Below are 25,794 nucleotides of genomic sequence, written 5' to 3'. Positions count from 1 at the left end.
AAGCTACAAGGGCTATTTGTATCCTATCAAATGATGTCACCCTGATTAAACAGATGATATATGTCAAATAAATGAAAGGAGTTGGCTGCGTAATTTATGCTGCAGGGTGACCAAGCTCTCCCTCGGCATCTGCAAAGCAAACACAGTACAGGAGAATGAATTCTCAGCTAAAAGTAATCCCTGGTATCGTTTGTTGATGAATGTGCTTAATCTCAATGAGACAGAAGGGAAAAAAAAACACCTCTTGACATGAGTAATATGGGGAGATCTTATTTATTTAATTGTCTGTGCACGGCAATCACAAGATCATTTGCAACTATGTAAGAACGGTATTTCTTGTTTACATCCCAGAATGCAACTCATATGATTCGGTTCGTGGCTGGACACACTTGTATGAGCAGATGGGCAGCAGACACCATTGTGTTGGTTTTTTGCTGAGAGCGTTTTGTTGAATTGGAAGTGCAGAATCCGCATCAATGCAGAAAAATGTCTCTGGATAGCAACAACTTTAATCCATCTGGTGTGACTTTATTGGGCACAGAAAGACTCAAAGGTCAGATGTCAACATTTTGCAGCTGAAATGCATTAGCTCTGTCGATTTCATGTCTGGTGATTACATTGTCAATTATGCCACCTGAATTAAAAAAGACCCGCTTTGTGCCTCAGCTTCCGCGCGGAGGAGTTTCCTGTACGAGCTGCTCCTGCACACTCTCAACTTTGCCATCCTCGTCTGCTGTCCGGACACGCCATGGCATACCATCTTGCCGTCCGGAGGAGGCGGGGGTCCCCGATGGAGTGCACTCTACATGGGAGTCCTCCCACTATTTATCGGGGACTTGGCCTGGAGGGTGGTGCACGGAGCAGTCCCGTGCAATAAATTTTTAAGTCGGTTCACGGGCTCCCAGGCCGCCTGCAATTTCTGCGGTCTGGAAGAGTCCGTGTTCCATGTTTTTATAGAATGTGCGAGGTTGCAGCCCCTGTTCCATTATTTAAAGGGGCTGCTCCTCAATTTCTGGTTGCACTTCAGTCCCACACTCCTGATCTTTGGGCACCCTGTGCGGAGGGGAGCGGGTAGGTCCGAGGGCGTCCTCGTAGGACTGCTCCTGGGCACGGCCAAGGGTGCCATCAGCCGGTCCAGGCAGCGGGCGGTCGAGGGGGTCGTTCAACCTGACTGCCTGCCTCTCTTCCGTGCGTACATCCGCGCCAGGGTGTCCTTGGAGATGGAGCACGTGGTGTCCACCGGTACGCTCGCGGCCTTCCGCGAGAGGTGGGCGTCGGAGGGACTGGAGTGCATCATCACGCCCGGCAACCAAATTTTAATTTGATTTTATATGTTTTAAAGTTTAATTTGTTTTAATTGCCGGTTTTAGTGTCCCCCTCCCCTTTTATAGGGGGCACTTGTAAAATATATGGTTTTAATGCCCCCAAAAAAATCATTAAAAAAAACACAAAAAACCCCTCAAAAAAAACAAAAAACATTAAAAAAAAAGGGCAGTTGAAAAATGTCTGGAGTGTCCCCCAGATTGGTGGGCACTTGAACTAATGTTTATTTTATGTCCCCAAAAGAGTTGTGCCTCAACTTCTGCGCGGAGGGGTTTCCTGTACGGGCTGCTCCTGCACACTCTCAACTTTGCCATCCTCGTCTGCCGTCCGGACACGCCATGGCGTACCATCTTGCCGTCCGGAGGAGGCGGGAGTCCCCGATGGAGTGCACTCTACGTGGGAGTCCTCCCACTATTTATTGGGGACTTGGCCTGGAGGGTGGTGCATGGAACAGTGCCATGCAACAAATTTTTAAGCCGGTTCACGGGCTCCCAGGCCGCCTGCAATTTCTGCGGTCTGGAAGAGTCCGTGTTCCACGTTTTTATTGAATATACGAGATTGCAGCCCCTGTTCCATTATTTAAAGGGGATGCTCCTCAATTCCTGGCTGCACTTCAGTCCCACACTCCTGATCTTTGGGCACCCTGTGCGGAGGGGAGCGGGTAGGTCCGAGGGCCTCCTCGTAGGACTGCTCCTGGGCATGGCCAAAGGGGCCATCAGCCGGTCCAGGCAGCGGGTGGTCAAGGGGATCGTTCAGCCCGACTGCCTGCCTCTCTTCCGTGCGTACATCCGCGCCAGGGTGTTTTTAGAGATGGAGCACGCGGTGTCCACCGGTACGCTCGCGGCCTTCCGCGAGAGGTGGGCACCGGAGGGACTGGAGTGCATTATTACCCCCGGCAACCAAATTTTAATTTGATTTTATATGTTTTAAAGTTTAATTTATTTTAATTGCCGGTTTTAGTGTCCCCCTCCTCTTTTATAGGGGACACTTGTAAAAATTATGATTTTAGTGCCAAAAAAAACCCAAAAAACAAAAAAAACTACAAAAAATACAAAAAAACCCAAAAAAAAGGTCCTTGAAAAATGTTTGGAGTATCCCCCAGATTGGGGGCACTTGATTTAACTGGTTAATTTTGTCTCCTATCAAAAGAGTTGTGCCTCAACTTCTGCGCTGAGGGGTTTCCTGTACGGGCTGCTCCTGCACACTATCAACCTTGCCATCCTCGTCTACCATCCGGACACGCCATGGCGTACTATCTTGCCATCCGGAGGAGGCGGGGGTCCCCGATGGAGTGCACTCTACATGGGAGTCCTCCCACTATTTATCGGGGACTTGGCCTGGAGGGTGATGCATGGAGCAGTCCCGTGCAACAAATTTCTAAGTCGGTTCACAGGCTCCCAGGCCGCCTGAAATTTCTGTGGTCTGGAAGAGTCCGTGTTCCATGTTTTTATTGAATGTACGAGGTTGCATCCTCTGTTCCATTATTTAAAGGGGCTGCTCCTCAATTTCTGTTTGCACTTCAGTCCCACACTCCTGATCTTTGGACACCCTGTGCGGAGGGGAGCGGGTAGGTTTCGAGGGCCTCCTCGTAGGACTGCTCCTGGGCATGGCCAAGGGTGCCATCAGCCGGTCCAGGCAGCGGGCGGTCGAGGGGGTCATTCATCCTGACTGCCTGCCTCTCTTCTGTGCTTACATCCAATCAAGGGTGTCCTTGAGATGGAGCACGCGGTGTCCACCAGTATGCTCGCGGCCTTCCGTGAGAGGTGGGCGCCGGAGAGACTGGAGTGCATCATCACCCCCGGCAACCAAATTTTAATTTGATTTTATATGTTTTAAAGTTTAATTTGTTTTATTGCCGGTTTTAGTGTCCCCCGAGGCAGGGGGCACTTGTATAATTTGCCTCTTGGAGCCCAAAAAAAACCACAAAAAAAACCACAAGAAAAACAAACAAAAAAAAAAAGGGCACTGAAAAGTGTTTGGAGTGTCTCACCCCTTTTTATATGAGGGGGCTCTTGAGTTAATCTTTATTTTTGTTTCAACAAAAGAGTTGTGCCTCAACTTTCTCCCTCATCGCCTGAAGTTTTGTTTTGTTGGCTCTCGTTCCACGGCACTGGTCACCTGCTTGTACTTTGTTCAAGTGGCTACTTTTTATGTCGTAGCCTCAGTTTATACATTTTGGCTATTGAGCTCTCGAAGGATCACAGCTGATCTGAAGGAAGCATAACCTTAAACTTAGAGCCAGGGCGTTCAGGTGTGATGTCAGGAAGCACTTCTTCCCACAAAAAGGTCGTGAAAATCTGGAATTATCTCCCCCAAAAAGCAGTTTAGGCTCGGTCAATTAAAAATTCCAAAACTGAAATTGATAGATTTCTGTCAAGCAAGTGTATTTAGGGCTATGGGACCAAGGCGGGTAGATGGAGTTAAAGTACAGATCAGCCATGATTTAATTGAATGGCGAAACATGAGGAAAATCTTTTTTTTACGCAGTGAGTGGTTTGGATCTGGAATTCACTGGCCGAAGGAGTATTGGAGGCAGATTCAATTGTGGCTTTCAAAAGGGAATTGGATAAGTACCTGAAGGAAAAAATATTGCAGGGTTATGGGGAAAGAAAGGTAGAAAGAAAGATTTGCATTTATACAGCACTTTTCATGTCCACTGGACATCCCAAAGCGCTTTACAGCCAATTATGTACTTTTGGAGTGTAGTCACTGTTGTAAGGGCGGGGGAGGGGGATTAGCTGAAATGCTCTTTGGCCCGCCGAGGCATGGGTTCGACGGGCCGAATGGCGTCCTTCTGTGGTGTATCATTCTATGATTCTAACAGGCTCCAGTATCTGAATGGTCTCCTCCTGTTCCTAACTGAATCCCTTGCTGACCTGACATCCCCACTTCCAGCAGGAGCTGCCAGATAGCAGTCAGGAGTGGGGACAGTGAGTTATTTTATTCTTTCATCGCAAAGCCTGAAGTGCTGACACCAACTGCAGTGCCTCTACTATCACACCAGCTGGGATCAATTAATGGGAGTGAAGGGTTATGAGGAGTGGGCAGGAAAGTGGAGTTGAGGCCAGGATCAGATCAGCCATGATCTTATTGAAAGCTGGAGCAGGCTCAAGGGGCCAAGTGGCCTACTCCTGCTCCTATTTCTTATGTTCTTATGAAATGCAACTTATACCAGGGATAAAACCGTTTGCCTTCTTGTTTTGTCTTTAAAAAATCTTTTCATCACATCCCTGATGAATTGGATTTGTTAATCTACTTTGGGCCATTTACTTCTAACATGCCTCAGGAATACTTTGGCAATTTGGAGCCAGTTGCGGTGATAAAAAAAAGACAATAAGTGCTGGAAATCTGAATTAAAATAGCAAGTGCTGCAATTATATCTGAATTTTATATGTACAGAAGTTATTAGTCAGGCATGTGACAAGGCATTGGAAAGGACAACGAGGATGAATGGTTCCGAAATAGAGAAGGCTGCAACAGAATGGGGATGGGGATATCTGGGAATGGGAATATCCAGCAGACAATCGGAGAGACGTTTGCAGAGCAGAGAGTTGAAGAGTGCCCAAGCTGCAGCTGAGATACCACAATCCCGTGCTTCCTATGAGCATGGCGTCCTGCTGGAATCACAATGATTTGTTGCCCTATCTTTGACTTGTCCTCCCTTCAAGTGTGGCTTCCTTGCTTGGAATTTACTTCATGGAATTTACTCTTTTGTTCTTGAAGTGCACCTTGAATTCATTTCACTGAGGCAATGCTGAAGCCCGAGGCAGCTAGCTGCCGTTCATTTATTGCACACTTTGTTTCATGGGGACTCCCAACTTCAATTCCATCAATTACATTAAGCATTAGAAAAGAATGTCGATGTGGTGGAGTTTGTTGCATGAAATGCTCTGTTGGGATATTACATTTGCCAAGTGCGTCAAAGCTCACAGTTAACCAGAACCCAGACAATTTTGTTTTAATTAATTCTCAGGATATGATGCATCATTGGCAAAGCTGGTATTTATTGCCCATCTCTCGTTGCCCTTGAAAAGGTGATCATTGGTCTTCTTCTTGAATACTTAAGTCCATGTGATGAAGGCACTCCCACAATGCTGTTAGGTAGGGAAGTCTAGGATTATGATCCAGTGATGATTAGGAAACAGTGATATGCATCAAAGTTAATGTGACTTGGAGAACCTGGAGATGGTGGTGCTCCCATGCGCCTTTGTCCTTCTAGCTGGTGGAGCTCACGTGTTTGGGAGATGCTGCTGAAGAATGCTTGGCAACTTGTTGCAGTTTATCCTGTAGATAGCACACACTGCAGCAATGGTACATTGGTAGTGAAGGGAGTGGATGTTTAAGCCGATGGATGGAATGCCAATCAAGCGGACTGCTTTCTTCACATGCAACATGACCGCACATCAAAGTAACTAATTGTACGTGAAGCACTTTGGGACCTCCTGAGGGATGTGGTTTACTTCTGCTTTCACAGAATGTGGAAGCTCACTGACCACGATTAAACCATCCAAATTTCAGTTTCAATTCCATCATGCCCCATAAAAGCATGTATCTGCCTTACCTATTCTTTGCTTCCAATAGCCAGCTTGCATGGCCATGTGGCAATTTCTCCCTGCTGATTTTAGCCAAACCATAAAAGCAGCTAAAGAAAAGTGACCTCTAAAAAGGAAAAAAATACTAAAAGTTTTAAATGATTAAAATGATTGGATTAAGAAACAGCTATTAACTACATTTCTTGAGCTTCACATAGGTCAATGTCATCTTTCTTCATCTGCCAGAGGCCCCAAGCCTACATCTCAGTCAATATTCCAGTAATCCTAAATGTTCCTTCGACCGTTCAACAGGACCACAGCTGTGGAATTTCATTATTGCCAACTGATTGTTATATCCTGCACACAATGATGCTGGTCACGGTGCTGGTCCGAATACTTCCCATTGCAACTCAGCTGAGGGCCAGCCGGCCAGATTAAGGGTGGTCCTGTGCAATATGGAAAACAAATCATTGCCACAGCAGTATTATTAGCATTACAGGGCCTGACTGTACTGAACCAGGGATAAATTTAAGTGAGGAACTTGCGAAGGGCCAAGGTCCACAGCAGAACATTAACAAAGTTGAAAAGGTTGGGAGTAAGATGATGTCTGATAATGCCACTCTTGAGTTTAAAATCCTGTAGGATGTAGGGAAAACTGAGGGAGATAAGGATTTTCATACCTTTGAGGCTATGGGAAAGAATGTCTTCGAGTCAGACTTCTGGAGGAGTCTTGATTTCAATATAATGAAGATGCAAGTGGAGAAAGCCTTTGTAGAATTGTGTATGTTCAGCACAGAAAAAGAACTGACATTTATTTAGTACTTTATTCTGTCTCTCAGCAGTTAATGCCTCTGATAAAATAGCAGAGAGAGGAATTTGTTGTGAGCATGTTGTGGGCTTGGATTGTTTTCTTTGGAACAGAGGAGGCTGAGGGCAGACCTTATGGAGGTGTCTAAAATTATGAGGGGCCTAGATAGAGTGGATAGGATGGACCTATTTCCCTTCGCAGAGGGGTCAACAAAAAGGGGTCATAGATTTAAAGTAATTGTAGAAGGTTTAGAGGGGATTTGAGGGGAAATTTCTTCACGCAGAGGGTTGTAGGGGTCTGGAACTCACTGCCTGAAAGGGTGGTAGAGGCAGAAACCCTCACCACATTTAAAAAGTACTTGGATGCACACTTGAAGTGCCGTGACCTACAGGGCTACGGACCAAGAGCCGGAAGGTGGGATTAGGCTGGATAGCTCTTTGTTGGCCGACGCAGATACGATGGGCCGAACTGGCCTCTTTCCGTGCTGTAAATTTCTATGATTCTATGTTAAACATTTGTACAATACAATGCTCAGTCATTGCAAGGCAAATTGGCCCAGGCGACGAACAATAACACATGAAATGTAATGGGCCTGAATTCACGCTCCCCTCGGGCGCGTACAAGGTGCACACGCGCCCGTGGGTTCCCCGCAAGTTCCGGGTTTTGGCATGCGAAGCGAATGCGCCTAAATCCGGCACTTGCAGTCTGTCAAAAATTCTCTTGATAGATATACCGCATCCGAAACTATAGGGCCTCTGCGGGTGGAGAGTTGAGCTATTTGCCCAACTCCTGCCCAGCGAATGTCCTTCAAATTCTTATGACCGATAAAAGCATTATAAACAGAACTCTCATAAGTATGAATAGGGATCCCCCTACTCTGATAGGTTGGGCCGGCCCAAGTGATCCCAGTGATGTGTACGAAAGCCATAGGCTCCTGGGAATATGTGGGCCCCTACGCTGACCTTCGCATAGAGCCCCAGGACGGCAAGTCTCTGAACAGCCGGGACTAACAAGTACTTTTGTAGGAATCTTTGCGGTCGGAGGCATCCACCCACAGGAAGACTCCTACTGCAAATTCTGGGCCAATATGGACAAGTGTCAGTTACTACACATAGAATGATAGAGCACAGATGGAGGCCATTCTGACTATTGTGCCTGTGCTGGCTCTTTGAAAGAACAATTCAATAAGTCTCACAGCCCAGCAAATTTTTCCTTTTCCCATTTGAAGGTTGTTATTGAATCTGCTTCCATTATCCTTTCAGGCAGTGCATTCCAGATAATAACTCCATTTTTTGCCAAAAATAGTGGACGGATGTTGTTTGTGAATAGTATTGAAATTGCTAAGGATGAACTTCAAAGAGATATAGGCCCGAATTTTAATGGGGGAGTTGGGTTGGGATGCGGGAATCCGAAGCAGTCAGGAAACATGGGAGAACAGGTTTTCCACAGGCCCAGCCGAATCTAATGGCATGGTCAGATTTGCATGGGCAATCTTGGTTTCCCACCCGTAGCCAGCCAGATTGAGAGGCTGGCTAGCTACAGGTGAATAGGCCTGTGGCACTAGGCTGCAGAGAGGAGGGAGAGAGGGAATCACATGGGGCCGGTGGGTTGGCCAGAGGAGCAAGGGGAGGGCTGGAGGATCAGCACGGGGTGGGTGGGGGTGAGGTGTTTGGGAACAATCAGGGGCTGGGAGCAGTAAGGGGAGGGGGTGTTTAGGGAATGATCAGAAGCCTGAGCTGCGGGGAAGGGGGGAGTCGGAGGGTGGGGATCAGGGACTGGAGTATCAGATCGAAGGCCGGAGTAGCACAGGGTGCCAGTAGGAGCGGGGGGGTGGGGGTGCCTCGTGAGGGGATTTCCGATCACTGGGGGTGGGTTAGGTAGGGACGCTGGATCCAGAAGGCACTGAAGTGTAAAGGCACTTACCTCCAGTGTCCAATAGTCCTTGCCTTCAAAACATAACCAGCTAAAGTTAACTTCGAAATGGAGGTTAAATTAGAGGCTTCCAGCCTCATTATAATATTTAAATACATGACCCACCTACTGGTAGCGGGTTGGCTTCCATTAAAACCAGAAATCTGCAGGTTGGAGGCAGGTTCTGGTCGGTATTCAGATTTTTAACACTTCAGCTTGGTCCTGAAATTGCAGTGTCTGTGACGGCGTACTCTCAGAGCATTCTGTCATAATCCCTTTGCATGCACAAAATCTGGAACTTGTGGCCTGTAAATGTACACGGTGACAGGTCATTCACGGGGACTAACACAAACCAATCACTGGCGCACAGTTGGGCTATTTGCCCAGCGACTGGCCAGCAATTGGCCACACAAGTTTTAAGGTTGATGCAAGCAGGCATTGGGCTTGTGTGCATCAGCATAAGGGGATAGCTAAGGCTTAAATTAAACATTTACATATCCAAAATTATGCACACACACTTTATTAAATTAGTTTATGCAAATATTGGCCCAGATTAGTTTTAATGATGTGTGCAATTATCAAAAAAATTAAATTTTTTATTGAGTTTGGTGGAATGAAGGTAATTATGATTAAAATTAAAATTCTGTTAATTGTATAATTTTTACATTTCGGGATTCCATTACATATGCGTACAGTTTTGGTCTCCGTACTTAAGAAAGGATATACTTACATTGGAGGCTGTTCAGAGAATGTTCAGAGATGAGGGGGTTGACTTATGAAGATAGGTTGAGTAGGTTGGGCCTATACACATTGAAGTTCAGAAGAATGAGAGGTAATCTTATCGAAACATATAAGATAATGAGGGGGCTCGACAAGGTGGATGCAGTGAGGATATTTCCACTTGTAGGGGAAACTAGAATTAGGGGTCATAATCTCAGAATAAGGGGCCGCCCATTATTGTGTGGAGGAGGAATTTCTTCTCTCAGAGGGTTGTAAATCTGTGGAATTCTCTGCCCAGAGAGCTGTGGAGGCTGGGTCTTTGAATATATTTAAGGTGGAGATAGACAGATTTTTAAGTGCTAAGGGAATAAAGGGTTATGGGGAAGTGGAGTTGAGTCCAGGATCAGATCAGCCATGATTTTAGTGAATGGCGGAGCAGGCTCGAGGGCCAAATGGCCTACTCCTGCTCCTATTTCTTATGTTCTTATATCATTAGGGGATTCCCTTGATTAATGATTGCAATAGAATTCTCCTAATTCATTGGAGGACTGGAACCACGTGATCCTTGGTACACTTCCGAACCACCTGCATCCCTGGGATCCATGGGCCATTACGCTGCCATCCTTGAGGCCTGAGACCACAACTTTTCGCAGCCTGGATGGTAAGAGGTAATTTCGCAATTGTTTCGTGAGTCGCAGACGTACTCATCCGATCGCAATTTCTAGGCCAATGATCAATATTTTCAGCCAATGCAGAGCAGCAATGAAAAAAAGCAAATTCAAATCCCGGACGAAATAGCAGAGTGCAAGTCAGAGGAAATCATACTCATGCTGTATAATACACTAGTCAGACCACAGTTTGAGTATTATTTCCAGTTCGACTCACTGAACTACAAGGAAGACTTTAGGATATTTCCAGATGGGTGAAATAATTGTGGCCAAATTGCCACCTTCATTCATAAGAACATAAGAAATAGGAGAAATACGGCCCCTCGAGCCTGCTCCGCCATTCAATAAGATCATGGCTGATCATCGACCTCAACTCCACTATCCCGCCTTAGACACCAAAAATCTATCTAACTCAGCCTTGAATATACTCAGAGACTCAGCATCCACTGCCCTCCAGATCAGAGAATTCCAAAGATTCACAACCCTTTGAGTGAAGAAGTTCCTCCTCATCTTTGTCTTAAATGACCGACCCCTTATCCTGAGACTTGCCCCCTTGTTCTGGACACTCCAACCAGGGGAAACAACCTCTCAGCCTCTTTCATAATTATCTTGTGATTACATTTTACTTTATTTTGTGAATGGTACAAATTATTTCCCCATTTGCCCGCACCCCCTCCATGCTAAGGGTATTAATTAGGTTAATCATTAATTCAGCAATAATCAATTTGATTATTAGAAGAACCAGCATTGATCAAATTTTACACATAAAGGATGATAGAAGTTTGGAACTCTCTTCTGCAAAAGACAATTGATGCGAGGTCAATTGCTAATTTTAAATCGGAGGGTTTTGTTGGGTCAAAGGCGGGTATCTGGAGTTAGATGACAGATCAGCCATGATCTTATTGAATGGCGGAACACGCTTGAGGGGCTGAATGACCTATTCCTGCTGTTCCTATGTTCGTAAATTTGAATCCAATCTACAGGTTAAAGGACTTTGTTTCTTTGAAAGATTCATTTTCAGTATAGATTTCTTTTGGTTTAACATTTCAGTCTTTTATTCTTGGTTGAAGATGTCGGATCCAGTGAAATAGTAGCATCTATTAATTAGTAATCTAGTTCATCGCAAAATCCAAATATTTTCCTAATACTTGCTCATGCTACATGTTGAAGTGAAAAATTTAATAGTAACCCATATTGTGTCATAATTTGTGATGAGGTTGGTGAACTATTTCAATTAATTATAAAATATTGACCTATGGAATTCTTTGAATCAATAAAGTTCTGAGTCTTACAGTATTAAATTTCGACTTCAAAATGCTTTCCTTACCCTTCCCCCAGGGCTTTAACTCAATATTTGGAATTGGATATATTTTATGAGAAGGCAAAATTTTCAAGGCTGTGGGGAAAAAGCAGGAGAGTTGTATTAATTGGATCGCTCTTTCAATGAGCTGACACAGGCACGATGGGCTGAATGGCCTCCTTTACGCGCTCTATGGTTCCATAATTTCCATGAACTCACCCCCTTTTCTGAGCATTTGTCTTTCTTCTGGCTCCCAGTGATTCACCTCCCTGGGTCTTGCCTTTTCTCGAACTATAACTTAATTGGGGGGGAAATTGCAGTCAGAGGCTTCCTTCAGATGAACGCCTCTGACCAGAAAAATGTTTGCGAAAATACCTGGAGGCGCCTTCGATTCCAGTCAGAGGCCTTCGTTCAATACGCAGAGTACGGGGAGTTGTACGTAAGGAAATGCTGGAGTCTTGTGGGCCTGGACCACCAATCACGATGCAGTATTCTCATTGATAAAAATGGGATCTCTGTTTGTGCGATTTCCCATTACTATCAATGAGAAAACCTTCCTAAAACAAGAAACACAGCATAATAAATTAAAAAAAACACCTCACATATTTAAAATTAAATGAAATTAAATGTAATTAAGTATTTTAGAAAAAATATATATTTTTTGGAAATGTTTTTAACGTGTTTTAATAGGGTTAAAAATAAACTTACCTAATGGACAGGGATTTTACTATACAAATGTATGATTAAATTAAATTTTGATGTGTTTTAAAACTCTTACCCCGGCAAAAGTAAGCTATAAGCCTGCTTTTACCAGGCGTAAAAGTTTGAAGGGATTGTTGGGCATATTGGGCAAATAGACCAATCTCTCCCGCGTGGTTGTCCTTCTCCGGAGATGCGGAGGGGATCGGAAAAGCCGGTTTTCGGCTCATGTGCATCTCGCCCCGAAAAATGGCTTTTGCGAGGCCTCGTTGGGTCCCGTGCGCCCTTCGTACAGACCTAGCACGGGCGGAATTTTCGGCACACTGTGGCCTTGCTGTGCTACCAGAAATGCACTCTTTCCCTACTCTGGCTTTCCTGCCTTAACCTGCAGTGCTTGCCCACTGGCTCTGTGCTGTCCAAAATGAGTGTTCTTCACACTTTTTGTGTTTTATTTTTGGTAGATGACCAGCTCCATTAAATAAATGTGGAAGCTGCATGCACTGCCTCTAACCCTGATCCTAATTGTACTCAGCTGCACACTAGCTTTCATTCCACCATTGGTTGGGAAACTACTGACCTTTCTGCTCACATTGCAGCAGCCCCAAAGGCAAAAGCATGGATGTATTCACGTAATGTGTACGCCCACGCTTTTAGTAATTGCAGAAATATCAGGGCTGATAAAACACAGTGAGCAAACATCTACTTTTATTTAACTACACCTTCCATACAGTTTGTCCCATCACAAGGTTCGGAATTGTACACAACATTGTTCCAAAGAGGTGAATGATACTTCACGGGGCCTCAGTTTAATACCTCATCCGAAAGACAGCACCTCCAACAGTGCCACGCTCCCTTAGCACTGTCAGTTTAGATTTTTTTTGTTCTCAAGCTCCTGGAGCCTGACTTGAACCCACAACCTTCTGACTCAGAGGCCAGTGGGCTACCCACTGAGCCACAGCTGACATTGCATAGCATAAATCAATAAAATCTAAATGATCACAATGCAATGACTCAAGAGTCTGGTTATTGTAAACTCACTCAGGTGCAAACTGATCCATCTTTATTCCAGCCCAAGAGTGCCAGCTTGATAAAGACACACAGCTTATATACAGGTGACCAAACACACATGCCACATGCGCACAGCCCGATGATCTTTGACCGCGGTGGCCTCTGGTGTCTGGTGACCCCCCAAGTATTAATACATAACAACATCCCCCTTTTAAAATCTTAACAACAGTCTTTTTACAAATTAAGATGATCTGGGGCTTTCCTCTCACGAGTTGATCGTTTCAGTTCAACTTTGGCTCTGGACGAGCGTTCTGAGTCCGTTGAGACTGAGGGCTGAGTAGCCGATCTGATGGGAGTGGTCATGACCACATCAGAGACTGAAGGTTCAGTAATGTCAGCAGAACACTCTGATGAGTGAACAATGGTTGGTTGGTCACTGAATGTATCTTCCTCACTCAGTTCCAGTTCATCCGTGTGCCGCAGTTTAACCTGGTCAAGGTGTTTCCTGCATGTTTGCCCATTCTTGAGCATGACAGTAAACACTCTGTTACCCTCCTTGGCTATAACAGTACCGGCGATCCACTTTGGATCTTGACCATAGTTCAGTACATAAACCGGATCATTGACTGAGGTGTCACGTGACACGGCAACATGATCATGACACCATTGCTGACTTTGACGTCTGTTTTCAACACGATCATTCAAATCAGGATGAACAAGTAAAGCCTGGTCTTGAGATTTCTCTTTATCAGTAATTCAGCAGGAAGAATTCTAGTAAGCGTATGAGGTCTTGACCTATAACTGACAACCGTCTCTGCAGTGAACCCTGAGTTAACACATGTCATACTTTGCTTCATCATTTGAATGGCACGCTCTACTTGACCATTAGAAGCAGGCTTGAATGGAGCTGATCTCACATGTCTGATGCCATTGAGTTTCATGAACTCCTGGAATTCATGATTTGTGAAACAAGATCCGTTATCGCTCACAACAATGTAAGGCAAACCATGAGTAGCAAACATGATACGAAAGCTCTCAATGGTAGCTGTAGACGTGCTGGATGACATAATAACACACTTAGAATATGCATCCACTATGACAAAAAACATCTTTCCTAGGAATGGGCCCGCAAAATCAATGTGGATCCTCGACCATGGTTTGGATGCCACGACCAAAGACTCAGCGGAGATTCTGCTGGTACTTTACTTAGCTGCATGCAAGTACTGCACTGATGCATGCATGATTCCAGATCAGAGTCAATTCCAGGCCACCATACATGAGCCCTAGCAATGGACTTCATCATGACAATACCAGGATGAGTGCTATGAAGTTCACGTACAAATTTTTCTCTACCTTTCTTCGGCATGATTACACGATTACCCCACAGTAAACAGTCTGGCTGAATGAACAGTTCATCCTTGCGATGGTTGTAAGGTTTGGTCTCCTTGCGCATCTCCATAGGTATGGCAGACCAATCACCACTGAGTACACACCATTTCACAACCGATAAAATAGGGTCATGGCTGGTCCAGATCCTAAATTGTTGAGCAGTGACAGGGGTTCCTTCACTCTCAAAAGCATCCATTACTAACAGTAGATCTGCAGGTTGAGGCATCACCATTTCAGTTGTGGGTAAGGGCAGATGACTCAGTGCATTGGTACAATTCTCAGTACCAGGTCTATGACGGATGATGTAATCATAGGCAGACAATGTCAACGCCCACCTTTGAATACGGGACGATGCATTGGTATTAATACCTTTGTTTTCCGCAAGCAATGAAATGAGTGGCTTGTGATCCATTTCTAGTTCAAAACGAAGACCAAACAGATACTGGTCCATTTTTTTTTACCCCATACACACAGGCCAAAGCTTCCTTCTCTATCATACTGTAAGCTCTTTCTGCTTTAGACAGACTTCTCGAAGCATACACAGGTTGTAGCTTGTCTGATTCATTTGCTTGTTGGAGTAAGCAGCCAACCCCATATGATGAAGCATCACAGGCCAATACAAGACGCTTTCATGGATCATAATGAACAAGCAACTTGTTTGAACAGAGCAGATTCTTGGCTTTCTCAAAGGCTCTATCTTGAGACGCACCCCAGACCCAGTTGTCGCCTTTTCTTAGTAACACATGCAGTGGCTCTAGTAAAGTGCTCAATCTGGGTAAGAAATTACCAAGGTAGTTGAGTAGCCCAAGGGACGAACGCAACTCCGTCACATTCTGAGGCCTAGGTGCATTTTTGATGGCCTCGGTTTTCGAGTCAGTGGGCCTGATGCAATCAGCAGCAACCTTCCTTCCGAGGAATTCAACTTCGGGTGCCATGAATACACACTTCGAGCGTTTCAGCCTGAGTCCCACTTTGGCCAGACGCTGTAGGCCTTCTTCAAGATTGTTCAGATGTTCAGCAGTGTCACGACCTGTGACCAGAATGTCATCATGAAGCATGACAGTTCTAGGAACGAACTTCAGTAAACTCTCCATATTCCTCTGAAATATGGCTGCAGCTGAACGAATCCCAAAAGGACACCTGTTGTAGACGAACAGTCCTTTATGGGTGTTGATGCAGGTGAGTTTCTTCGAAATGTCGACAAGCTCCTGTGTCATATAGGCCAACGCCAGATCCAGTTTCGTGAACGACTTTTCACCAGCTAGCATGGAGAACAGGTCATCAGCCCTCGGTAACGGATACTGATCCTGTTTCGAAAATCGTTTAATCGTAACCTTGTAGTCTCCACCCAATCCTGACAGTGCCGTCACTCTTCAACATAGGAACAATGGGACTAGCCCACTCGTTAAACTCGACCAGTGATATGATCCCCTCACACTGGAGTCTGTCAAGTTCAATTTCAACCTTCTCCCTCATCATGTACGGAACAGATCGAACTTTGTGATAGACAGGTCTTGCATTGGAGTCTAGGTGAATCTGCACCTTGGCTCCCGTAAAATTGCCAAATCCCGGTTCAAACAAAGAAGGAAATGTTTTCAATACTTGAGCACACGAAGTATCATCCACCGAGGACAACATCTTGACATCATTCCAGTTCAGCTTGATTTTCTCGAGCCAATTCCTACCGAACAGCGCTGGACCATTACCTGGGATGATCCATAATGGTAGCTCATGAACCACACCGTCATATGACACCTCGATTGCTGCACTGCCGAGCACCGGTATGAGTTCCTTAGTGTAAGTACGTAACTTGGCATTGACGGGAATCAGCTTCGGTTTCACAGCCTTAGTGTCCCACAGCTTGTCGAATGTCCTTCTGCTCATTATCGACTGGCTCGCACCTGTGTCCAGCTCCATTGATACAGGCACGCCATTTAGCTTCACATTAATGACTATCGGCTGGCTCTTGCTTAGGGACAAATACAGTCCATTCACTTCCTCCTCGGGTTGCATATCCGGACCATCACTGAACTGATCCTCATCAACCACGTGGTGAGTCGTACCACGCTTGCTCCGTTGTGGACACATCCTGTGAAGATGCCCCACTTTCGAACATCTATTGCATGAGTATTGTCTAAACCGACACTGATGAGGCTGATGATTGCCCCCACAACGCCAACAGGGTGAAATCTGGTTCGAACCAGTTGGCGGGCTCTGAGCAGCGGCAGGTTTTGCGAAAGCAGCTTTGCCCGAAGATGATGCCATCTTGTTTACAGTACTTGGCGTGGAACTCCGAATCATCAATGATATCTGCCTTAAATTATCATCCATCGATATGCATGCCTGGGTAGTCGCGATGGCCTTTTTCAAATCCAGCATCTCTGCAGCCAATAGCTTCCTGAGGATCGCATCATGGTTGATGCCTATCACGGAGACATCACGCAGCATGTCTTCCAGCATGTTCCCGAACTTACACGGCTCAGCAAGACATCGCAGGTAGGCGACAAATCCCGACATGTCCTGGCCCTCAGCATGAACATGCGTGTAGAAACGATAGCATGATATGCTGATCCCTTCTTTCGGCCCACCAACATACACAATTCCTCGTACCCTTTTTCGGCCGGACATACAGGCGAGAGAAGATTCTTCATGAGGCCATAAATTTTCGGACCACAAACAGTGCGGAGAACTGCCCTGCATAGGCCTCTGCCTCCATGCCATTGGCCACAAAATACTAATCCAGGTGGTCGACAACATCCGCCCAATCCTCACCCTCCTCGAATCTCTCCAGGATTCCAACAGTGCCCATTATGCATGTAAAGGTTCTTAAATTACCTCGTCACCAATTGTAATGACTCAAGAGCCTGGTTACTGTAAACTCACTCAGGTGCAACCTGATCCATCTTTATTCCAGCCCAAGAATGCCAGCTTGACAAAGACACACAGCTAATATACAGGTGATCAAGCACACATGCCACATGCCACATGCGCACAGCCTAATGACCTCCGACCGCGGCGCCTTCTGGTGTCTGGTGACTCCCAAGCATTAATACATAACACACAAGCACAGCAATAAACTTGATTTTCAGGATAAAAGCACAGCAGTAGCTGAGTTCAACTTAATAGAGTATAACAGAATTCAAGTGTTGCAGCCTCAGTTGGGTTCTGTTTACCTCAGTGTTATATTAACATTCAATTTCCACGATTATTGTATGCACTGTCAAGGCTGACTTTTGTAGTTTACAATGGCAAAGAAGGCTTCCAGCATTAAGTATGTCACTTAGGTAAATGTTAGTCTATAAATACATGACCCCTTTTCTTCGAGTCGCATTAGCATACTAACAGCTATATGGAAACAGTTCCAAACTCCTCTGTGGTGTGCCGGCTCCAGGCTCTGCGGATTGGTCTTCAACAGGTCCTTTATAGTCATCTGTCTGCCTGGCTTAGTGTCAATTTTCCTCTTTCATTAATGCCTGTCTATAACTAATCACATAGTTGTACGGCTTGTGAGAATACACTGGTAACCCTGCTGATGCCACTCTGAGTTGGCTGCTTCACCCGGCAGTGCGGCTGAGATCAATAATGCAGTGCCGTGTGAGGGAACAGTCTGCTTCCCAAGCCTCCTGTTGTTTGATGGGCATATACAGTGAATATCTGCGCTGACCAGACCAGGAAAGTCCCAGGTTCGAACACTGGTCTACATAAGAACATAAGAAATAGGAGCAGGAGTAGACCATTTGGCACCTCGAGCCTGCTCCATCATTCAATGAGATCATGGCTGACCTGATCTTGGCCCCAACTCTACTTCCCCGCCTGACTCCCTTATCGCTCAAAAATCTGTCTATCGCCACCTTGAATATATTCAATGACCCAGCTTCCACAGCTCTCTGGGGCAGAGAATTCCATAGATTCACAACCCTCTGAGAGAAGAAATTCCTCCTCATCTCTGTTTTAAATAGCGACCCCTTTGTTCTGAAATTATGCCCCCTTGTTCTAGATTCCCCCACGCGAGGAAACATCCTCTCTGCATCTACCCTGTCAAGCCCCCTCAGAATCTTATACGTTTCAATAAGATCACCTCTGATTCTTCTAAACTTCAATGTATAGGCCCAGCCTGCTCAACCTTTTTTCATAAAACAAACCCTTCATCTCAGGAATCAACCTCGTGAACTTTCTCTGAATTGCCTCCACTGAAAGTATATCCCTCCTTAAATAAGGAGACCAAAACTCCAGGTGTGGTCTCACCAACACTCTATACAGTTGTAGCAGGACTTCTCTAATTTTATACTCCATCCCCCTTGCAATAAAGGCCAACATTCAATTTGCCTTCCTAATTACTTGCTGTACCTGCATACTAATTTTTTGTATTTCATGTACGAGGACACCCAGATCCCTCTGCACTGCAGCATTTTTAATCTCCCCCCCCCCCCACCCCATTTAAATAATTTGCTTTTTTATTTTTCCTACCAAAGTGGATAACCTCACATTTTCCTACAGTCTAGCGCTGAGTTTCCTGACTGCAGCCAGGGCTTTGGTAGAGGGACTGACGGGGGAAGGGGAGGGGGTGCGGGGGGGGGGGCGCGCGGGTGGGAGGTTAGGGGAAGGAAAAATCAACGAGGGCTGCTGCTTCTGATTGCTATCTAATGGGCCTCACCGCAAGCTTGCACGTGTGTAGAGAGATGAGGACAGTATTGGACCTGACCACCCCCCCCCACCCCACCCTCACGGTTGAGTAGCCAACAATCGCCGTCCGTCAAGGCTTATACTTGAAGATTAGCATCTTGGGTAAGGTGCTGCAAAACAGCCGGTACCCGAGAAATCTCAGCCCAGCGAAGGAGACTGCGTATCGGGAGAGAGGAGAAAATGGGCGAGCTGCGGGTGGGGAGGGGTGTTAAACAAGACCACAGAAGAGGCAAGGGCCCAGGGGCAGCAGGGGCCAGCCCACACTGCTATAGGTGTGCGCGCTCGGTCTGTGCAGCAGAGCTGGTCTCCAGTCATCTTGGTTAACCCTTGCCACTGGACCAAGACCTAGCTCTGTCAAGCCCGTGTGGTGGCTGGCATCTTCCACCCTTCAACATGCAGTTCGGGACCTGGAATATTAGGTCCTTCATTGAAACACCTGTGAACTCATTCAACTCATCCCTTTTTCCCGTGGAAGCAAGTCATCCTCGATTCGAGGAACTGCCTAAGAAGAAGCAAAGAGTTGTATGTTATTCCCTAGCCTATTATCCGTGAAAACCATTCTTAAAATATTCCGAAACTTTATTAAATCTTCTTTTCAGGCTTCAACTAACCTAATTGGATAAACAATATTCAAATGTAAATACCTGAATCTGCTATAGTTAATAAAAACAAAAAAGCAGGTCAAGCAGCATCTGTGGAGAGAAAGAGAGAGGGAGTTAACGTTTCAGGTCTGCGACCCTTCTTAAGAACCCCTCGAAGGGTCACAGACTTTCTGACAAAGGGTCACAGATCTGAAACGTTAACTCTGTTTCTCTCCCTGAAGATGCTGCCTGACCTGCTGAGATTTCCAGCTTTTTCTGTTTTTATTCCTGATTCCAGCATCCGCTGTTGCTATAGTTAATGTTGCATTTGCAAGTATCATTTTAAATTATATAATTCAGTTTTACACAACGGGGACCGAAAAATTCTGGTTGGAGGGACAGACTTTGGGTTGGAATCGCTCGTACCCGATCTCACCCAGATGAGTGCTGTCTTCTGTTGGCTGCTGGTGGGGCCCCCTGTAAAACGGCAGTGACCTAGTTGTACCACTCCACTGTTTCTAAGAATTTCCTTGCAAGGGGGGAAACCTCCGTTCTCCCCTTACAAGGCAAATGATGGCAAGGGGACAAAGCCAGGGGCAGGGTCTGTCTACACAGAGAGCTCCCACTCCACCAGCCAGAATATCAGTAGAGGATAGTGTGCTCAATGAGATGAGACATAATGGCAGTCTCTGGGAATGAACATGTTCACTGCAGATCTGTTAAATGTCACTCGATAGAATTAAAAATCACTTATATAGGTTTAAGAATATGAAACATTTTGATGCATGCTACTTCAGGCTTTTAAATGTAGCTCCATGTATTGGATTTAAATGGATTTACAACCTGTATCGCCCTTGCTGACTAGAAATGGTACTCTGCACATTTCCGTAATGTTGCCCATTTTGTCTCCATTAGTGTTAACATGCCTTGCAGCATTTGCCTGGGTCTGGACCTTACTGGTAGGGCCTTCATTATCCTTGCAGAGGCCTATTTGATTTGAAGAGTCATCTCTGGTTATTTTTATCAGGACCCTCTTGTTATATGGTGAGAAAGCATTCAACACAGTGTAATGGTGAATGTAGCATTTTGCCTTTGGCTGTACTTTAATGAATTGATGCATTGGCTCGACCTGGTTCTCTCCTTCTCTTGCCTGATCTGTTCCCTTATGCATGAGAAGCATGTTGCATATGTGGAGAAGAACTGAGCTACAGTGGCCCAAGTGACCCTTGTTAAAGTGTGGAAAATTTGAATTCCCATTCATTATAATCATAGAATGGTTACAGCACTGAAGGAGGCCATTCAGCCCATCAAGTCTGTGCCGACTCTCTGCAAGAGCACTTCAGCTAGTACCTCTCCCCTACCCTTTCCCCATAGTCCTGCACATTTTTTTCCTTCAGGTACTTATCCAATTGCCTTTTGAAGGCCACGATTGAATCTTCCGCCACCACCCTTTCAGGCAGTGCATTCCAGAACCTAACTAATCGCTGAGTAAATCTTTTTCCCTCAAGTTGCCTTTGGTTCTTCTACGAATCACCTTAAATCTGTGTCCTCTGGTTCTTGACCCTTCTGCCAATGGAAACAGTTTCTCTCTATCGACTTTGTCTCGACCCCTCATGATTTTGAACACCTCTATCAAATCTCCTCTCAAACCTCTCTGCTCTAAGGAGAACAACTCCAGTTTTTCCAGTCCATCCACATAACTGAAGTCCCTTATCCCTGGAACCATTCTTGTAAATCTTTTCTGCACCCTCTCCAAGGCTTTCAAATCCTTCCTAAAGCGCAATGCCCATAATTGGACACAATGGGCCCAAATTTCCCCAACACGTTTTTCTGGCGCACTTACCTGAGGTGTGCCGACTTTCTGTTCCTAAAACGGCGCTGCAAATGTAGCTCCTTATTCTCCCCACTCCATGGCCCATTCTAGGGCTTGGAATGGCGTGGCAATCACAATGGGGGGCGGAGCTACAACCCTGCGCCGGAAACAGTGCCGGCAACTGTGCGCATGCACAGTGGAGTCTGCGCGCATGCGCAGCAGCTCCTCGCCCTCCCAGCGTGTCCCGATGCCTGCTGCCCCAATCCCTGGCCAAAGGGACAACCTGATGTTCACCGTCCCTATCCCGGGCCGAGTGGCCTGATGCACAGGATGGCTGCTGCCTTCCTGCGCTCACTCCAGCTTAGTGTATGCGCGGTGTGTGCCGAGGGAAGCTTGCCGGGAAGCCCAGAGGGGCAGGAGTAGGAGCTGGAGGAGCCCGATGAAGTAGGAGCAGGATCTGGTGGAGCCCGGGAGAGCAGGAGCAGGAGCTGGAGAAGCCCAGGAGAGCAGGAGCAGGAGCTGGAGGAGCCCAGGAGAGCAGGAGCTGGAGGAGCCCAGGGGAGCAGGAGCAGGAGCTGGAGGAACCCCGGGGAGAAGGAGCTGATGGAGTCCGGAAGAGCAGGAGCAGGAGCTGGAGGAGCTCGGGGGAGCAGGAGCAGGAGCTGGAGGAGCCCGGGGAAGCAGGAGCAGGAGCTGGAGGAGCCCGGGTGAGCAGGAGCAGGAGCTGGAGGAGCCCGAGTGAGCAGGAGCAGGAGCTGGAGGAGCCCGGGGGAGCAGGAGCAGGAGCTGGAGGAGCCCGGGTGAGCAGGAGCAGGAGCTGGAGGAGCCCGGGGGAGCAGGAGCAGGAGCTGGAGGAGCCCGGGGAAGCAGGAGCAGGAGCTGGAGGAGCCCAGGGGAGCAGGAGCAAGAGCTGGAGGAGCCTGGGGAGCAGGAGCTGGTGGAGCCCGGGAGAGCAGGAGCAGGAGCTGGAGGAGCCCGGGGGAGCAGGAGCAGGAGCTGGAGGAGCCCGGGGAAGCAGGAGCAGGAGCTGGAGGAGCCCAGGGGAGCAGGAGCAAGAGCTGGAGGAGCCTGGGGAGCAGGAGCTGGTGGAGCCCGGGAGAGCAGGAGCAGGAGCTGGAGGAGCCCGCGGGAGTAGGAGCAGGAGCTGGAGGAGCCCGCGGGAGTAGGAGCAGGAGCTGGAGGAACCCCAGGGAGAAGGAGCTGAGCTGCCGGAGTCTGGTCGTCTGTTCCAGGAGTTGAGCCGCCGGACTGCTCTTCGCTCTGTGGGCGCAGAACCTGGGGCTCGATGCAAGATGTCCACTGCTCTGACCCGAGCACTGATTTGCTGGTGGTTCTCCAGTAACTGGCTGGTCTTCCTGCTCAGAGCCCCGATCGCCGTGGTCTCCGCATTCCCCTCCTTGGTCACCCAGGTAGCCTTTAGGTGGTTCTTGAGTTGCTTGACAGAGAGTCGGAGAGCCTCGATGTGCTGCAGCAGTAACAGTGAGTCCCTGATCTGTACCGGGCCAAAACCCCCGAAGCCTGCACTGCCTCGGAGATCTCTCCTGCTGCTTGTTGCGAGCCTCCCGCCCCCAGCCCTGGCCGAAGGGCTTGCCGGTGCGTGCTGCAGTCAGCGAGGTAGGACTTTTTATTTTTTAGTAATTGATTTATTTTTCATTTATTATTGATGATGGTTTTTATGCTTCTTTAATGTAGTTGTGAAGGTGTTTGGTGTTTTACAAAATCCTCTTACTTCCCTTCCCGCCCCCCACCCCACCCATCTCTGGCTACCTGCACTGATTTCTTAATTCACTGCAAGGTTTTTCAGAGCGGACACAAGTGGTGTCATACGCTCGTCTAAGTTAGTTTGGAGTAACTTTTAGCTAGCTAAACTTGCTTAAATGGCCAAAACATAAGTGGCTGGTAACGCCGCCTTTTGAAAAAAGACTAAACCAAAAAACCTAACTAACTCACTTACACTGAAGCAAATTAAATGGGGAGAACTACGATTTTTAAGTTATTCCAAAAAAATCGAGTTGCTCCAAAAAAAACAGAGCAACTCCTAGGGAAACTTGGGCCCAATACTCAAGTTGAGGCTGAACCAGTGTTTAATAAAGGTTCATCATAATGTCCTTGCTTTTGTACTCTGCCACAAATATGAAGCCCAGGATCCCATATGTTTTATTAACCTGCCCTGCCACCTTCAAGGATTTCTCCACATATACCCACAGATCTTTCTGTTCCTGCACCTCCTTTAGAATTGTATCCTTGAGTTTATATTGCCTCTCCTCATTGTTCCTACCAAAATTTATCACTTTGCACTTTTCTGAATTAAATTTCACCTGCCATGTATCTGCCCATTTTATCAACATGTCTAATTCTTCTTGAAGTCTATCACTATGCTCCTCACTGGTCACTATACTCCCAAGTTTTGTGTCATCTGCAAATTTCAAAACTGTGCCCTGTACATTCAAGGGCTAGACTTTCCTCATTTTTTGCATGCTTATCGGCCACTTAACGTCCATTTTACCACTGAAATGACATTAAGACGGACTGCAAAAGCTTCTATAGATATGTAAAGAGAAAAAGGTTAGTAAAGACAAATGTAAGTCTCCTGCAGTCAGAATCAGGGGAAGTCATAACGGGGAACAAAGAAATGGAAGACCAATTGAACAAGTACTTTGGTTCGGTATTCACCAAGGACACAAACAATCTTCCGGATATAAAAGGGGCCAGAGGGTCTAGTAAGAAGGAGGAACTGAGGGAAATCCTTATTAGTCAGGAAATTGTGTTGGGGAAATTGATGGCATTGAAGGCCGATAAAGCCCTAGGGCCTGATGGACTGCATCCCAGAGTACTTAAGGAGGTGGCCTTGGAAATAGTGGATGCATTGACAGTCATTTTCCAACATTCCATAGACTCTGGATCAGTTCCTATGGAGTGGAGGGTAGCCAATGTAACCCCACTTTTTAAAAAAGGAGGGAGAGAGAAAACAGGGAATTATAGACGAGTCAGCCTGACATCGGTAGTGGGTAAAATGATGGAATCAATTATTAAGGATGTCATAGCAGCGCATTTGGAAAGAGGTGATATGATAGGTCCAAGTCAGCATGGATTTGTGAAAGGGAAATCATGCTTGACAAATCTTCTGGAATTTTTTGAGGATGTTTCCAGTAGAGTGGACAAGGAAGAACCAGTTGATGTGGTGTATTTGGACTTTCAGAAGGCTTTCGACAAGGTCCCACACAAGAGATTAATGTGCAAAGTTAAAGCACATGGGATTGGGGGTAGTGTGCTGACGTGGATTGAGAACTGGTTGTCAGACAGGAAGCAAAGAGTAGGAGTAAATGGGTACTTTTCAGCATGGCAGGAAGTGACTAGTGGGTACCGCAAGGTTCTGTGCAGGGGCCCCAGCTGTTTACATTGTACTTTAATGATTTAGACGAGGGGATTAAATGTAGTATCTCCAAATTTGCGGAAGGCACTAAGTTGGGTGGCAGTGTGAGCTGCGAGGAGGATGATATGAGGCTGCAGAGTTACTTGGATAGGTTAGGTGAGTGGGCAAATGCATGGCAGATGAAGTATAGTGTGGATAAATGTGAGGTTATCCACTTTGGTGGTAAAAACAGAGAGACAGACTATTATCTGAATGGTGACAGATTAGGAAAAGGGGAGGTGCAATGAGACCTGGGTGTCATGGTACATCAGTCATTGAAGGTTGGCATGCAGGTACAGCAGGCGGTTAAGAAAGCAATTGGCATGTTGGCCTTCATAACGAGGGGATTTGAGTACAGGGGCAGGGACGTGTTGCTACAATTGTACAGGGCCTTGGTGAGGCCACACCTGGAGTATTGTGTACAGTTTTGGTCTCCTAACTTGCGGAAGGACATTCTTGTTATTGAGGGAGTGCAGCGAAGGTTCACCAGACTGATTCCCGGGATGGCGGGACTGACATATCAAGAAAGACTTGATCAACTGGGCTTGTATTCACTGGAGTTCAGAAGAATGAGAGAGGATCTTATAGAAACGTTTAAAATTCTGACGGGTTTCGACAGGTTAGATGCAGGAAGAATGTTCCCGATGTTGGGGAAGTCCAGAACCAGGGGATACAGTCTAAGGATAAGGGGTAAGCCATTTAGGTCCGAGATGAGGAGAAACTTCTTCACCCAGAGAGTGGTGAACCTGTGGAATTCTCTACCACAGAAAGTTGTTGAGGCCAATTCACAAAATATATTCAAAAAGGAGTTAGATGTAGTCTTTACTACTAGGGGGATCAAGGGGTATGGCGAGAAAACAGGAATGGGGTACTGAAGTTGCATGTTCAGCCATGAACTCATTGAATGGCGATACAGGCTCGAAGGGCCAAATGGCCTACTCCTGCAT

General features: G+C 46.4%; 1 pseudogene; it reads right to left on the bottom strand.

Moving 5' to 3' along the window:
• LOC139271011 (uncharacterized) overlaps nt 1-25,794 on the bottom strand; it is an 88,204-nt pseudogene that overhangs the window by 17,984 nt on the left and 44,426 nt on the right.

The sequence above is a fragment of the Pristiophorus japonicus genome, chromosome 1, assembly GCF_044704955.1.
Source record: "Pristiophorus japonicus isolate sPriJap1 chromosome 1, sPriJap1.hap1, whole genome shotgun sequence".
Taxonomy (NCBI): domain Eukaryota; kingdom Metazoa; phylum Chordata; class Chondrichthyes; family Pristiophoridae; genus Pristiophorus; species Pristiophorus japonicus.
The sequence above is the reverse complement of the archived record's forward strand: the minus strand, read 5'-3'. Positions and strand labels throughout refer to the sequence as shown.